Consider the following 16,848-nt stretch of genomic DNA (forward strand, 5'->3'; position numbering starts at 1 on the left):
CGTTGGAAGTATGACAGAACCCTGCGAGATCTAATGAATCGTCGAACAATTCAAAAACTGTTCGAATCAAGAGGCTAACGACGATCGTCCGTGATAATTTCCTCGTGTTTCACCTCTTGGTCCACTGATTGGACAGATTGCTGATTCGATCGCGATTTTAAATGACACAGTTTAGGTGAGATTCGTTTAAAACACGTCTGGAAGCGAGAGGTCGGATAAATCGTCGAATAATTCGGAAGTTGTTTGAATAGCCGGCGATCCCCAGACGAAGTTTCCCTCCCCAGGACAGTGCAGCCAGTCGATCTTAATTTTCCATCCGCCTGAACAGGGTGTTAAATAGCTTGGGACTCGTTGTGCCAGCGGAGGTTTAATTGAAGTAACTTGGTGTTTACGCAGAGACGTAATCCCTCGCCTCCGGCGTGATTTCGTTCGCCTTCCGCTACTTCTCGCTCACAATCCTTATGTACTATCCTTTTTTCTAACTATCTGTTGCTTTCGAGTGCCGAGCTTAGCGTCGGATTATTGTTAAAAGCAGCTTGCTGCGTCTCCGCTCTCCCTTTAGTCTTCTAATTAAACGGAAGAAACAGAGACTTTAGCATAGAAGAGGAAAGGGCAGTGCGTTCTACCCGGAACTTGCTAGTGGACTCGCCGATATAGAAGACGCTGTACAGCATCTAAAGTAAACAGCATAAACGCGTAATAGCGGAAACCAGCTCGGAGATTACGTACAGTCGCTCACGATACTGTTCGAACGCTTACGATAGGAAATTTTCGCACCAATGTATCGCGTGTGTCAAAAATATATAACGAACGTGTGTAAAACTTTCTGGAGTATTACGAACCATATTTATAACGAGTCACGGCCATCGCGGTTGCGATACTAAAATTTAAAATTCATCCGAAAATGTAGATAAAAATTGCAAGCGCGCACGTATTGCAAACGTAGACGCATATCTGATAAAAAATTATTATATACGCGCGATAGTACGAGCAGCTGTCTCCAACATACACCGTTATAATATTATAAATTGATGGACAATCGGCAAGAATCTAACAAACAGTCCAACAAATGCAAATTACGTTATCCAATCCGTCGTAATCTGCGATGGTTTCTATCTTCGCACACTTTCGTCGCCGAGAGTAATTACGCTAAAAAGGAAGAAGCGAACGGATAGCAGCAGTAGCGATTCCTTCTGATTTTTCATTCCTCTTTGATATCAGCTGTAACGTGTATGCGAAGGAGAGGATCGTGGAAAGCGCGATAGGAAGTTACAGATCGAGACGAAGCTCGGTTGAATTACGCGGAGAACTTGCCTTCCGGTTTATTACAGGGTTTAACTCCCTTTGCGGATGTAATCTGAACTTCATTATTTAAAATTCAACGTGGTACAGCGATTGCATTCTAGCGCGGAACGACCCTATGAAAGATTCAGGCCAGGGTCGCGGCGGCAGAAATTGACCGACATAAATTATTTCAATATCTTGTCTTGCCTACGGTGTCGCGGACCTAGCGGCTACCTTCCTTCCGGAATAACCTTTACAATTTTAAGTGTTCCGAACGTCCAGCGCCGCGTTGGTCGTTCGCGTACACCGTAGACCAACGAGGAAGGAGCTCGCCTGTCGAAAGACCGACAAATTTACTGCCAGTTGATTTACGAAGTTTCAGATTCCGAACGTGTTAAAATAAGAACCGTGTCGGAAACACGTGTCTCGCGAGAAGGATGGCTACTTGAAATAATAGACGCTTCTTTACGATTTCTACTTCATGTAATCTGTGCTGTATTTTTCTATTAAAAGATAAGGCAGGAGGAGCGAGGCACAAAGCTATTCGAATACTTTCCCTGACTGTCTTTCACAAGTATACCAGATTATTATCATTTCTACGCATATTTTGTGGAAAATTTGCGAACGCTAAAGTGCCACAGTACCACTTTGTCCGGATCAAGATAAACGACTATCGCATACCGTCTTTCGAAAAACAAAGAAAAATCTCAAACATGTCCGTTTTACGTGTCAAACTATAAATGTACACGTGCCGAAACTCCAAAACTCAATATCCGACAAATAAAATTTATCGCGCTATTAATCTCCGAATCCTTTATTACCGATAACCAGTTAATCTAACGTCAACCGTTGCTAAAGGCTAGTGAGAATAACTTGGAAAACATGATGCACGTGGTAATCAACGAGTGTCCCAAGCGTATTTCCGCTTGATTTCCAAGCGTTCGCGTGCTCCGATCGCCAGTTTCCGGAATCTGGAAAACCGTTGCCCCGAAGTGTCGTCTATACGAACGTACCTCGAGATGGAGAGGTTGGAACTGGTATTCGAGCGTCCTTCTCTGCGCGCCACCTTCTTCCGGTTCGCGAAACTTCCCTTGTAAAATCACTGCGAAGATTTCATTAAGCGAACGTTTACTCGTCATCTGTCCCGGGATAATGAAGCTTTCTGGTGACAAGCCGGCGAGCAAGAGGCAGAGAAACAGGGCCACAGAGACAGAGAGAGGGAGAGAGAGGGAGAGAGAGAAAGAGAGAACGCTGAAAGAGAGCGGAAGGATAACAAGAAGCCTGACGAAATTAGAGAATTTACCGGCGGTGTTGCAGGCCGCGCGGAAACCGCAGAATTCCAGCGCAACTCTGGAAATTTCGTTTAGCTAGCGGCGTGATTTAAGAACAGTCTGTCCTCGTGGATTATTCGCCGGTGATCATCAACACTGGTTGTTTGTCATCTTTATTGCGTTAACCGAGATACATTGGAATATAGCTTTTATTATGATGTTTTCCAGAATACAACGAGTCACATTCAGGCACCGTAACAGTAATAGCTGAAATTTCAGAAGATCGCGGTATAACGAGAAAATTTTCTTCCTTACTGGCAACTATCGTCGAGAATGGAATTTTTTTTTCTTTTTTGTTGCTGAGAACCATTATGGGAGTCGGAATTTTTTTTGGTCATCTCCCGTTATCGTCGATTTTGATCAACGTCACTGATAATCGATACCCGGATGAGAAACGTGAAATTCGAGCTCCCAATTTTTATGTGTAACTTTCTAAATATCAAAGATACGATTGCGCAGGCGTATCAAACAAAAACACGCCAGATCATCGACACGACACGACAAGACACGAATAAATATAGGCAAATAAGGGCAACGAATTGCATAGGAAGAAATTTGCTAAAAGGCAAGGATCGGATTGGACGAGCAAGAGGAGATCTCGTATTCCAAGTTTACGATAAAAGGAGCAAACCAACCCACGCAGCGGAGAAACGTCTCGGTCATTCACAACAGCCAGCTGAAAATCACGTCACGATACACGTGTTCTCGCACCATTCCGCTCGCTTTATGACTGTCGCGTTCTCGTAGAAGCGTGAAAAACACGAATTCGAAGCTGTGCTCGCCTCGACGCGCCCTCCCGTTTCCGTTCTTTCTTTTTTCTCCTCTGTGCACACGGTTTTTCACGGCGATTCGGGCGCCCCCGCGAATCTCGTAACTAGCATACACGTCAGGAACGCGGTCGTTCCACGAGATTAATCACTTTCAACCACGAACTTCACGATCCTAGTTAAACGATCCCGGTTAGAGTTGATTCGTGACTTTTATGGTCTCGGGTTGCCATCGTCCAATTGGTCTTTACGACTGGGATGTATGGCGTTTTAAAGAGTTTCGAAGCCAGAATTGGAAGAATTAAGCAACGATGTAGTTGTTTAGAGTCGAGAGAAAGTTCGAAAGAAGACGAAAGTGAGAAAGTTGAAACAAAGCGGAGTCGAATAATTAAATAAGTAAAACGTTTAATGCGACGTAAGTACTGCAGTTTCGAGTCATTAGTTTGCAATTACGCGTCGCGTAGCATGAGTTGGCAACGTTTCGTAAATTATTTTTCCTACTTTTCCTATCCATTTCTTATATTATTTAAATCGGAGATTAACGTTGCAAAGCGTTTTATGCTACTCGAGTTTCGTGTCATTGGTTTATGTTTGTTAATCTACGTTCAACGAGCGTCTAGTATTTTAACATAATATTTGCCAATAATGGATAGTTTTAAAAATAATTTTTCTAAATTTTCATCGTGGTGTTACATATTAAAACAATTTCCGCCACTTTCTGTATTATTGTGAATTTTCATCGGCAATATTTCACTGTGACAAATCAACCAACGCCTGTTATTTATACTTACGAAGTCGCGTAGCTCAGCGACGCACGTATCCACGGCATAAACTAGTTAAAGTAGTATTTCCGTGGACCAATGGTATTAAAACTCGGAAATACAAGGGACTTTTCTTCATCCTTCGTGCGTCACGCGAGCCATGTAACAACGAGTTTTTACACCATATGCAAATACGCTAGTCGGCCTCAACTTTTAATTGTGCGCGGGTGCTGTTCTCTCGACTCGGCTGCGTCGTTAAACGGGACAAGGCGCGACATTAATGAAATGCAAATTGCCGTGAACACCAGCTTTCGAAGAATTCTGGATAGGATGAATGGCGTTGACGCTGTTGAACCGTTTACGAAAACGGAAACATGGTGTAATACGAGAAGGATTAATTTATGGCCATGGATTAATTGGAAGGTTAAACAGTGGCGTAAGTCGATCGACTTTCTTTTGGTATTTTTCGTAAAACAGCGCTCTGCGTTCACCGTTCTAAAAGCTTCGTCATATTCTTTTTAAATTGTGAAAACGTACCATGACATTTGAATACAATCCAGTCGGATTAAGTATCTTTTCTTAACTCAACGACCGCTCGTATATTAACTAAATAACGGATGAGGATGAAATTTATCTCTTAAATAATCCTTTAATTATCCTATCTCTCGCAAGTTAACCGCAAAGTTCCTATTCCCATTTTTCTGTCTTCGTAACTTTCTTCCTCGCCATGACAAACTTCTTCAAAATCGAATCCTCGACCTCGGAAACCAGCCACCAACGCAACCATTAATCGCTTTGCCAAATAAGAGCCTCGTCACCTAAAAGTCCCCCAGCAATTCGCAGCTCGCGGCATCCCCGTGGCGCACCTGCACCCCATTAATCCCCAGCCATTAAACGTCACTTCTACACGCAGAATGTTCATGGAGGTAGGAGCAGGAGGCCGGAAATCGTGCATGCTGGAAGCTGGCAATTTATTAAAAGCGCATCCTCATTGTCACCGAATCTGCTGACAGTGCCCATGCAAGACGACTGCCTCGTACTCTCATGCGCGTTATTATCCATTCTCACATGTACAGATAATCACGAATACACGTACGCGAACTGTATTATCGTTCAAAGGTATCTGAACGGTCGATTATTATCGAAAATGTAGTTAAGATGATACCGAATGATGCGAAAGTCTTTGTCTTCGGATTCTCCAATTTTCTTCTTCACCCGCTGAATAATATAATTACCTTTGTCTTGCATATTCGATATTCGTAGTCGGCACGTTCTGTACATTTCTCCACCTTTCAAATCCCTACAAATGTATTTACGATCAAGTCACAACGTACTATAGTTTAATTGTATCTTTGTCGAAATTGATTTTTAAAAACCGATACTCAACGACTAATTTATTCGTCGTTAATTTGCATACAACTGCACTTTGCTTCGATTTGAAAATGCTATTTCCACGGATCGAGCAGAACGGCCAAATACTTACGAACATTAATGTACATAGACGCGTATAGAGAAATGCACACTCGACTAGTGTACGTCTATAGATTTACAGGCGGGCAAATACACAGACTCTCGTGTGCAACAGAGGACACACGCCGCTTGAATCCTGATGGGGACAGCCGAGCAGTTTGCGCTGGTTATTCGCGCGTCTACGTGTACCTGCGTAAGCATGTACGTGTGGACATAAAGGAGCGTGTCTGCTTGCAGACTAATCGCATCTAATGAGCCGCACCCCGTCAGCGCAGATTAAAGCCACCGGTTACAACGCGGTTAAATGGCCTCCTCTGGCGTTCCAGCCGCGGAAAAAAACCACCCCCGTTTGGGGAATTATTGTTTCACGCGGACTGCACTGTCTTCTTTCCTTTTTTGTCCCCTTTTTTGTGCCAACAGAGCGGTCTGTGGATATGGCGAACGAAGAGCGTGAGATAGAATGCGGCTAGAAGATAGAGCGCGGCTATAGCGGCTTACGAAAGTATCGGAACACTCGTAGACACACCTTTTGAATATCGATATACTCGCAATATTTTCCGGCCATGATTATATAACTGACATAGTTGAAAATAAATTACGCGAAAATATGCACAGAAATTAAACGCCTAAAATAAACATCTGGATAATTTCAAATCTCTATGGATCGTTGAACGATTCCAGTAAATTAAACTTGATTCTGTCAATACTCATTTAGGTCAATAACGATGGAGATTTTACGAGGAATGTCAGTAGACATCGTCAATTTCAATTTTACGTTATTGGAAACTGAGTTTCTTCATAATAATATTAACAAAATATTTCAGTTTCTCTACATCACTGAACCTAACTCTCGATTACTTCTTCGAGAGAAGCTACCTCGCGCAATTCCAAATAGTTCGATTTAATGAATTTCTAAAAAAGAAAAAAAAAAAAAAAGAATCGATATAACCGAATAATTCCAGAATACGAAAACCCGACAGTTTGCGAATTATTGCAAAAATATTGAAAGTTCAGCTGGCAAAAGAAGGGAAGGAAGAGAATGCATAGGGAACACGATTTGTAACGCTTTTACGATTCTCCCTTTTCCTGCCAATTTTCTTTATCTCCGGTGGCGTTCGCTGGTGCGGCTTATTTAAATTTTCACCGAGCGTGAAAGGGTGGCCGGTGTTTGCATCGAACATTAAAAACACACGGCCGGCCACACGCCGTCTGATTAATCGCCGGGGAAACGTATTAAAAATACATTAGCACGCTGGCTGGAATATTGCCCGTACTGTAGCCCCTACCTGTTCGTTGTTGCACCGATATACAAACGATTCGAATCTCGTTACGCGGCCGGAAACCGCCTCGTTCGACGTTAGAACACGTCGATTAAACGGCAACGCGAATCAATACTCGAATTTCAGCCCGGAAATTTGATTAAATGACGGGAAAAAGTACTCCACTTTCGCTGTAGTTTATATCCTTTTCGCAGTGGTTACCTTTCTACTTGTCCTTCCGTAATTTTTCTCGCAATTGGCAGAACAGATATTTTTCCGGCTCTTGTTAAGGTACCTTTGCATAAAGTATGTCGACGCGTATAGACGCAACATTGCTAAAACTTGAAAAGGAATTGACAATTTTATTCTAATATCGTGAAAAGTGTAAAACGGAAGAATAAGGACCTTTAAACGCTACACGTCGTGTTTCCTTTAAGACGTTTTCTAATCAATAAATAAAACGGTAAATAGAATATTGTTTGAAGCAGCGATATTTGTTGTTATTTACTTTCTCTAGTGCCTGCTTCGAACTGGCGGTGAGAATCTATCCCTACGAAAAATGGGACGATTCGATCGCTGAATCGGGTCGAAGCAGGTAGTCAGAGATCAGTTAAAACCAGTTTTAAAGACTCTTTCAGGATCCCCATGTCAGAATTATCCCCCATAGAAACTTAATCCCTATTTACCTCGGTCAATGGCCATCTGGAAACCTCACACGCCGTATAATCTACTGCAACGTTCAATCTTCCACTTTTTCTCATTGATATTCAAATTCTAACCTCTAGCTGCTTCATAATTGCAAGTGACTCATCGAGGTAACCTTCGATGATCCGTGGAACGTCATCTGGACCAAATGTATTAGGTCGTAACATATGTAATGCTCGTTTGAATGCTTCAAATTCTTTATTACGTTACGTCGTTTCTCCGTACTGTTCGCTATACTATTTTATAATCTGTTTATCAAATATAATCGGACAATCTCGGATACTCTGTAGTTCATAAAATTTCATTCTTTGCTTAATATCGTATCCCTGACAACTTGCAACGGTACCAATTCGTGCTCTTAGAACTCGCGACTCTTAGAATTTCGCTAATAATACTACTAACGTTAAAAGATTAATTCGAGGAAACGAACATTTCATACCTTACAGCCCGATACAATGGTAGCTTCATTACGGCTCCAATGACTCACCTGAAACAAAAAATGAGAGAAAGCATAATACCGCGACTGCAAATGGAAACGTAAAATGAACACGTAGTAGGATGTTTCTTTACACGCATGCTCCAACACACACGAACAAACACTAACACACGCATAGGTAGACAGTTTCAGAGGGACGTTTTGCGTTCGTTCGACGCGCGGTTTCTGAGATGTTCGCCGAGTAAATGGCAGCAGCTTTCATGCAGACGCGCCTTCAATCCCGGCTCTGCCACAGCCTTCAGTTGTAAGCCACACACATTCTTTGTTAAGGATAGCGAGGTCATTCCTTTCCCAGTAAAACTCTGGCATAAAAGGGAGGTTAGGAATGCGTGTGGCAGGTTCGAGAAAAAGAGGAGGAGAATAGAAAGACCGGGTGAAGTTTCGTGGACCGGGGATAGTAGCCTTTTCATGCTGTCAGCCAGCTACGGGATAATTGTTGCTTTCAGGGATTTTAAATGGGGAAGTGACTACTGTAAAATGAATTCGAAGCGGTTGTATCGGTCTCTGAATTTACGCCAACGTTTGTCAGCATTTCAATTCACGAATTTTTCGCTCATCCTCGTAATATTCCATGAAATTTCATTAACAAGCACGTTTGTGCTTGTCGAACGTATGTTTGAATAAACAGAACTATGTACGTGTTCGTCATCTTCGAATTCAGAGTTGTTAGAGTTACCTTCATTCGGCTTCTTAATTTCTTTTATCCACACGTACGTTTAATTTGAAATTAGATTTGGATAAATTGATCCACCTATGAATATCGCTATTATTTATGAACTTACGGTAACACATCATCGGCATCCTTATCCAAATTCTTAATTCTACAAAGTATATTTACTCGTTGGTGACGATTAATAACACGACGCGATAGTGGTATGGCGGTTAAAGAATGTACAAAACCTCTCGTTCAAATGGAATACCACGACAGACAGGTAAAGCTGCCTTGTAAATTCAAGTTTGTCAAGGTAGAAAAATGCCAGATCGTTTCTATTAATTCCACGGTTTCGATGGGCACCGGCGATGGGTTTGTTTTAACACGAAGCCAATTTATCTTTCATCTTTGCCAAGGTTTCTTTCATCTTTCCCAGTCTCCTCTTTGATCCGTATGACAAGTTTCTATTAGCTTTATGGCACACAATACGCCCGTAAATCCTATTAACAGCCTTTCAGATTTATCCTGCATGCGTGTTTCGCGATAGATATTGGCCGTCTTTCGGTTCAAAGGCCAGGCGAATATCGATCCAATATTAAAGAAAACGATTATCGAACCTTTACTCTTGATTTTCGATGCTTTTTATCGGAGGAAAGTCGAGCATAGAATCATAAGGCTTCGTGTAAGCTTAAATTTATAATAGTTCGGCTCGCAGGCTCTAAGAACAAAGGAAAAACGAGGCGAACGGAACAGGGAATGATGAAAGATTAATAAAGCAAAGCAGGCGCCTATATTAAATGACTGTGTACACTTAATCATCCTCGGCAAACTTCCGCGGACATCGAACATTTACGACAGGAAATTACGGGCCGATTTATGGACTGATCTGATCGAATTAATTATCGAGTCTGTTCTCGTACACCTCTAAAAATTGAACGTCAATCCCTCGGGTCTGCATGGCGAAACGACTCTTCCATCGATTAATATCGTTTCGCTTATATCGAGCAATAATTCACTGAAATATTTATCCGTCCGCTACAAGTAATACATCTCCAACGATATACATTACGTTTGTAATAATTCCCGTGTCTCTAGAACTAAGTACACGCTGTTCAATTTACTGTTTTCTAATTTTCTTCTTTCGCCCTTCGCTTCTTCCTTCTCCTTTCGTCAAAAAATTTCATATATCCAAGAGTACAGGGGACACTGCAAGCTGACAAATTCGATTTATTCGTTACATAAAACAACTTTACGCCCAGCGGGCATCCGCTGCAGGAAGTAACAGATAGAAAGACAGGAAACTTTAGCGAAGAACGTTTCCGAACAGTTTAAACAAGAGTCCGAATCGATTCTCGAAGGGAACTCGCGATCCTTCCATTACACGTTCCATCGTTTCTATTTACCAAAATTGTGTCACGGTAAATATGTGAGCTCCATGCTCTCTACGTACACACAGCGGAGAATATTAGTTCTACAACTTGCCGCGATATTGAAACGTTTCCGGTCGCGAGTTCGCGTTTATGCAAAAGCCCGGAGTTGCGGCTGAAACGAACTTTCGGACGCGCGGATGCGAAATGAAAGAATCCTACCTCGCGTCGCATCTCCGAGAAACCTGGATTCTCGAGGAAACGACCGCAGGAGTCGATATAAAAATCTGGTACGGAGAAATCTGGCCGAAACCGCGAATCGAAGAAACCCTGATAAAGTATTCGCGAGGACCTTTCGCTTTACTTTGATTATTAATCGTTTGAAGCAAAAGATGCGATTGGAAAAATTCCTCTCGGTGTAGGTATCATAGTCTATAAAATCATATTATAAGTTCCATCGTTGAAAGAAAAAATTCGTCTCGACGAGGTTAAAGGGACTGATAATTGATAAGCGATAATCCAATCTATTCTCTGTAATTAAATTTCGAACCTCGTGATCGCCGAATACCGACAAATCGAAGAAGAGGATCAAGGTAATAATACGTCAAAGCGGAAAATAATAAAGTGACTGGAGGAACGTTTTAGCGGAACGTATAAGCAAAGGTAAAGCGGCATCGGAAATTACGATTCTGAAGCGTGGCGGAAGTGCAAAGTGTAAAACGGGGTTGGAACAAGGTCCCAGATGCAATAAGAACAAGCCCCTTACAATCCAAGAGTCACGTACGTTACAACTTCGCACTGGGAGCAAATAAAACGTCACCTAGACGCGAAACCACGGGTAGACGCAGCGTCGAATGAAGTACAAAATCCAGGGGGCCAGATCTAACACGAATAGAGAGAAGGGTGATAACGAACTAACAGATTACCAAACTTCCTAATATCATTACCAAACTTCTGAATATTGCAATGAATACAAAGCTCCCAGTCGATATTTACGTCCCACGCGCGCTTGCGAGCCACGTATGATGTCGTAGCCGTAGAACAGGCTCTATATGCAGCGATTGTACGAATATAATAAACGATCGTCGTAAAGCGCTATAGTCGATGCAATTAGAATCAAAGTCGGACCAAGAACACGATCGTAGGTTTTCGACAAACAATATCGAAGACTCGTGTACAAATAGCGAACAGGGGTCGACTGGGAGATCGCACTTAAGAATCGGGAGCGTTCTCCCAGGCAAAGTGGATTAAGGCGATTACAGGCTGAACTTAATTAGGGACTGGCACATAAATAACACGCCAGGCGTCAAGAATACTAGACACACGGCAACCTTCCGTCGTGCGCCTTTAATCCTGTCGACGTAATACCGAGCTAATTGTGAAATGTGTCCCGGCTGAAGACAGCACCGGAAAAACTCCCTCGCCGTCCACTCTCCCTCTCTCTCTCTCTCTCTCTCTCTCTCTCTCTCTCGCTCTCTCGTTCTCTATCGTTCTTTTCCCTCTTCCTTTTAGGATTATCCCAACCGACGATTTACGATGACAAATCCGCGACGAGTGTTTCTAGGACCTTCGTTTTTGCGTGTACGTGTGCACTGGTACAATGGAAGAACCGGCTGACACACATAACCTCCTCCATCCGGAGAAGGTTGTTCATGGACCCATTGAATCATCCGGCGTCAGCCGGGGAAAATTCTATGCATCTTTGAGCGAGGAGGTTCACCAGTCCTTCCCTAGCTGATGCACGAGAGAGAGAATTTTTTTCTGTATGGCCTCTCTTCCTCCCTTTTTCTGTTTTCATAGTGGCAGAGTGTTTGGTGTTCAGGGATGGATGAGATTGGTCGTTGGGTGTTGTAAATTGCGACGCTTGTTCGAGATGGCAAGATGTTTCAACTGCTCCGAGGTTGTATCGTTTAACCGAATAAATAGGAGAGCAAAGAATTATCGATTTAAGTAACGAATCTTGGAAATTATTTGAACGATACAACGCGAAACTCGTAGCTTTGGAAACGACTCGACTAAGTTCCACGTGATCGAGAATCCTACAATACCGAATCCTATGATCCATGACCGATCCACAACTCGTTTAATTTTTCAGTATAGAAATCCAACGATAGCCAAATTCCTTCATTCAACGAGTCCCTTGTCTCTTGAATCCACCCTCGATTTAACGTAACAAAGTTTTACAATTTCTTGCTCCTAGTAAACTTAGCCATTCTGTGGCATTCCCCTCGCATCATCCTAACGTCATATATCAAAGGAAATGACAGTCGATCCTAAATACAAGCTGAGCCGTCGAATGAATATCAATTTCTTTTTTTTTTCACCTATAGATACCATTGGTGAGATGCTCGAAATTTTCGAGATCCATAATGGTACCAACATGAAAACGACCTACACACCGCATAATGAATTCGATGTGAGCAACGATAGCGTTGTTAGAGGAGCAACGACAGTAGGAAACTGACAGTATCTGTGGAATGCGATTCAGTAAGGACAATGGTCCGCGTTAAAACGGCCCGTATAGATAACCTGGTGGCCTGGTTGAACGTAACGTTGTACACGCGTACCACGTAACGACGCGAGAAATCGATACGCGGCGAGAAGAGTGCACGGCTCGAGACACACGAGATACCTGCAACGCCACGGCTTGTTTGCCATTGCGAGCCGTGGTCAGAGGACTTGCTGATAAAACCGGTTTACCGGCCTGCGCCGAGTAAATAATTGGTTAAATAATTGGCCCAACCGTGCCCTGTCATTAACTCTGCTACAGCTCGGAGCTGCTCTCGGTTTCGAGTCTATTTGGAGCCTAGTCTGGCTCCTGTTTTCGCAAACTCGAAAGATTGCGGTTGTTCGCGAGACTGAGGACTTTGGGTCAGATTTTCGGGTAGTTGGAGTTTGGCAATTTTTAGTGTTTTAGTCTGCTAAGATTCGTAACGTTCGTACGTCGTCGGATAACTTTTAAGAAGATTCGTTTAACGTTAAGATCATCTATGTGAGAAAGAGGCAAGTACGTATAACGAAATACTCTTCGTTTTACAACGTTTTCTTAGACTGCAGCAGATTATTACGTTAGCGAACGATATACTCGTAACCCGATCGTTCGATCGTTCAAACAAATCAATTCTTCAAATAATGTATTCTCCAATGAGTTTGGATAATCGAAGTTCGTGGAAAGTTTAGCTGCAGCAGGGAGCAACCTAACTTCCCTAACGAAGTCAAGTATGTACCTTCTCCGGTCTTCCGGTTCACTGGAACAAAAACAAGTTCTGGTCGTTCCCAACTTATCTTTCCACGACACAATTTCTAAATATATCCTGATAGTCTAGCCTTCGTTAGCGGATCGCTTAATTAAAATTTAAGAAACGGATAAATTTGCGTAGTCCAGTTAATTGGAGGTTTAATTGTTTCCAACTTTGCTCGATCGATCGTAATTAATTGCTTAAGAGGAACGAGTCTTTTCTTTTTTAACCATTCGTTAATATTTTATTCCTACATATTTGTCTTCGAATTCTTTTTACTTCACCTTTGATATTGGAACTCACAGTTGCAAACACAAATCACCGTGTATCAGGTATTTCGTTCAAATCGAACATCGAAGGCTATTTCTCCAGCACTATTCTAAGATCATTGACATTTTTACCGCGATAATATCCGTTGTTCGTAACACGACATTGCAATACAAATAATCACCCGATCAGCTCCGTTAACAGAACGAGAGGCAAACATCCACGTAACCTAAAAAGCCGGTAAAACGAAAGAGTCTCCTAATTCCTGGTAATCCGATGGCGGACAGGGTGAAAAATACGAAGAAAAGAGAAAAGAACAATCGTCCCCTTGCTGAAGGACGGGTGGAGCAAGTTCCAAACTTGGGTAAACGTTGCTCGAGACACGGGGCAAAAGGAAGCAGCGGAAAAATAAATTTAAATGCCCCAACGTGTTCGTGCAATGTAAGAAGCGACGTTGCGTGGATTTCCATATGCAACGGCGTGCAGTTTAGAGAATAGCAGCGTGTAGACACTTTGTACACAGTCACAGACACGGAAGGGACTAAAAGCGTTACGGCGGATAAGTGACACCGGGGGAAAAAAGGGCGAAAGGGAGCGTTTTAAGCGCTCAAGTGCGCGGATACGGACTTGCATCGGTTGCACACCAACGTTCTACAACGGGAAATTGTTTCCGACAACTGCGCCGAAATCGCCTGCACGCTCGTGTAATTGGCATCAGTTGGAATTTGTTATTTTTGACGAATTCTAGAGGGAGCCACACACGACACACGATATTCGCAACAATATCGTCAATCCGTTTCGATCTTTGCGAGGCGCCGCGCGATCGATATTTTTGACAATATACAAAGTTGCCTTCAAAACGTCACGCGGTATATATTACTTTACACCGTATGCGAAGTCCATTGAATTTTTATCGTGTATCGTACTTTATTGTATATTTCCTGCGGTATTTTCAACTGTACTAGAAGCTAGAAGAAGAGCGAGCGTAGCCGTAACAATTTTTTTTTTTACGGAACGCTACGCGAAAACCAACCAATGGATAGAACAATGCATTAGAAGTCGGGAACAAATGTTCGCGTATAAATTTATTGAAAGAAAAATGCGATTTTGTTAGTTGGAACGAATCCATTCCAATTACTTTAATAGGAATTGGAGCACGTTTCAACAGATCTATAAAACAGTAGGAGATTTCTTTAAAAAAAAATCGCAAACAAAAGTTCTTTGAATCGGCACTGTGAATGCTGATTAAAAATATTAGATTTCGACTACACACAGTCACGTAGAATTACTTTCGTTTTTCCTTTTAATTATTCGTCGTTGTTACGTTGACGAGCGTATTTTCTATAAAATTACGACAACTTTCCACCGCGTTTCTTTCTTGTTTTTATATTTACTATACACGTCATCAGGTAGGTGTACGGTTCGAAAGCTTTTGTAGTGGATAGAGGATAAAACTTAAACAACGATCTATGGATCTTTAGATCGGGTGAATTGTGTGTGTAAAGACGGCTGCCGGGGACAGCGGTGATGCCCTAGATAGAGGGCAGCACGGGTTAAAACGAAAAAAGAGACGAGGATAGTGTGAGCGTGATTATAAAAGCAATCGATAATAACAAGCAGAAAAGAACCACGTCGAATTTCACGTTAGCCGAGGAAGCGTTAGATAAATTTATCAACAGTGGAATTTTTTCTAATGATTAACAATGACGAGGAGCGAGTAATTGGGATTGCATACAGGGTGATAAAAATGGATCTCGCAACTTGGAAACTTATAAATCTTCATTGAGAGAATTCGATTCCCTTGCGATTTATTTTAAAGCGAACGCGTCTGTTCGTATTGTTTAATTTTATAATCGTTATGCGCGAGAAAAGATAGTAAAAATCAAACACTCCCGTCACGAACATCCTCAAACATTCCTCTCTACAAAAGGAATAATCTTGGCACGACTATTACAAGAATGTAACTGAACCATTCTCTGAAACAATTGACAAACGCGTGCACCGTAAAATCAAGAAATTTCGAGCGACGTTTTAGGGAGAAAGAAAGTGCGTGTGCGCGTGTGTATGTGTGTGTGTAGTGGGGCACGCGAGCGCAGTCGCTTTACATAATATCTTTGCCATTGTAAAATGCAAAGTACCGCACGAGTCTCGCTGAGCCAGCTTTTCCTTTCGCCGCGTTCGCACTCGGCGTGCAGAGTGCAGAGTGTGTTCGCGCGACGAGGATGAGAAGAAGCATGGAGACAGAGGAGAAGAAGAGAGTAGAAAGGAAGGAGAGGATGCCTCGAAAGCAAGTTTTTGTCTTCTCATGTAAATCGCTACGTAGACGGGCCGATTGAGGGCTTAAGCACATATTTTTGTATTCCCTTCTTAAGGCGAACCGATCCCGTTCGCCTCGAGTGGAAATCGATATACGCTGTAACGTAGACACGGATAAAGAGGAGTTTCGTGGGCTGGAGAAATTGTTTCCAAGCCGCGGATATAATTTTACGATGGCGCCGTGTAAACGCGAATGGCAAAACGATTCTAAGAAGTTCTCTATATTAAGATGGATTTGTAGGTTAGGTCGGATTTAGGCGGATGCGTCAAGCTAGCTACGTGTAGTCTATGGATAAGGAAAGCAAATGTTAGGTTCTCGCGATCCGATTGAGTTACACCGATCATGTGTGTCATCTATAGGCTTTGTTATCCGTTTGACAGTTTTCTATGCATGCGGTGAACCACGTCAGACTTATTGCACACACGTACGTATAGTCGTACGAGTTCCATATTATGTACCATTTTAATTCGAATTCAATTGAAAATTCTTGATTTTTCAAATGTTGTTAACGATATTATAAATCCAAATTCAATCGTACGAACGCGCTCAGGATTCGTTGCTAGAAAAGCTTGAGGAGAAATCTATAGCGCGATACGTTTATTCCAAGATCATTGAAGCAAGCGAAGCGAGGATGTTAGATATTATCGTGAAAAATTAGGCAGCTCTGTTCGAACCCAACCTAACTTAATTTAAGTTTAACCCACTCTAAAGCTACCTAATCCAGCAGGATCCGGCACAATGTATGACTATTTCAATCTAGCTCAACATAATGTTCAAACGATTCGACCTAACCTAACCTGAAACAGAATAGATCCTAGCTAATCTAACCAGTTTCGAGATTAATCCAGATTAATCCGATTTAATTCACTACTGATCGGGTTTAATCTACTTTATTCTACGATAACCAGGCCTAATCCAATTCTATTGATATAT

The 16,848-nt window shown here is 42.2% G+C and overlaps 1 protein-coding gene across 7 annotated transcripts in view; it reads right to left on the bottom strand.

Moving 5' to 3' along the window:
• Positions 1-16,848, bottom strand: part of LOC138188465 (uncharacterized) — a 377,221-nt gene that overhangs the window by 285,558 nt on the left and 74,815 nt on the right. Inside the window, exon 2 of one of the 7 annotated variants that reach the window (XM_069130255.1) lies at positions 8,017-8,064. The exons of the other annotated variants lie outside the window; for them this stretch is intronic. The gene's annotated coding sequence lies outside the window, so the exon portion shown is untranslated. The remainder of the gene's footprint in view (positions 1-8,016; positions 8,065-16,848) is intronic. 7 annotated transcript variants of the gene reach the window in all.

The sequence above is a fragment of the Bombus flavifrons genome, chromosome 16, assembly GCF_040668555.2.
Source record: "Bombus flavifrons isolate JBK064 chromosome 16, iyBomFlav1_principal, whole genome shotgun sequence".
Taxonomy (NCBI): domain Eukaryota; kingdom Metazoa; phylum Arthropoda; class Insecta; order Hymenoptera; family Apidae; genus Bombus; species Bombus flavifrons.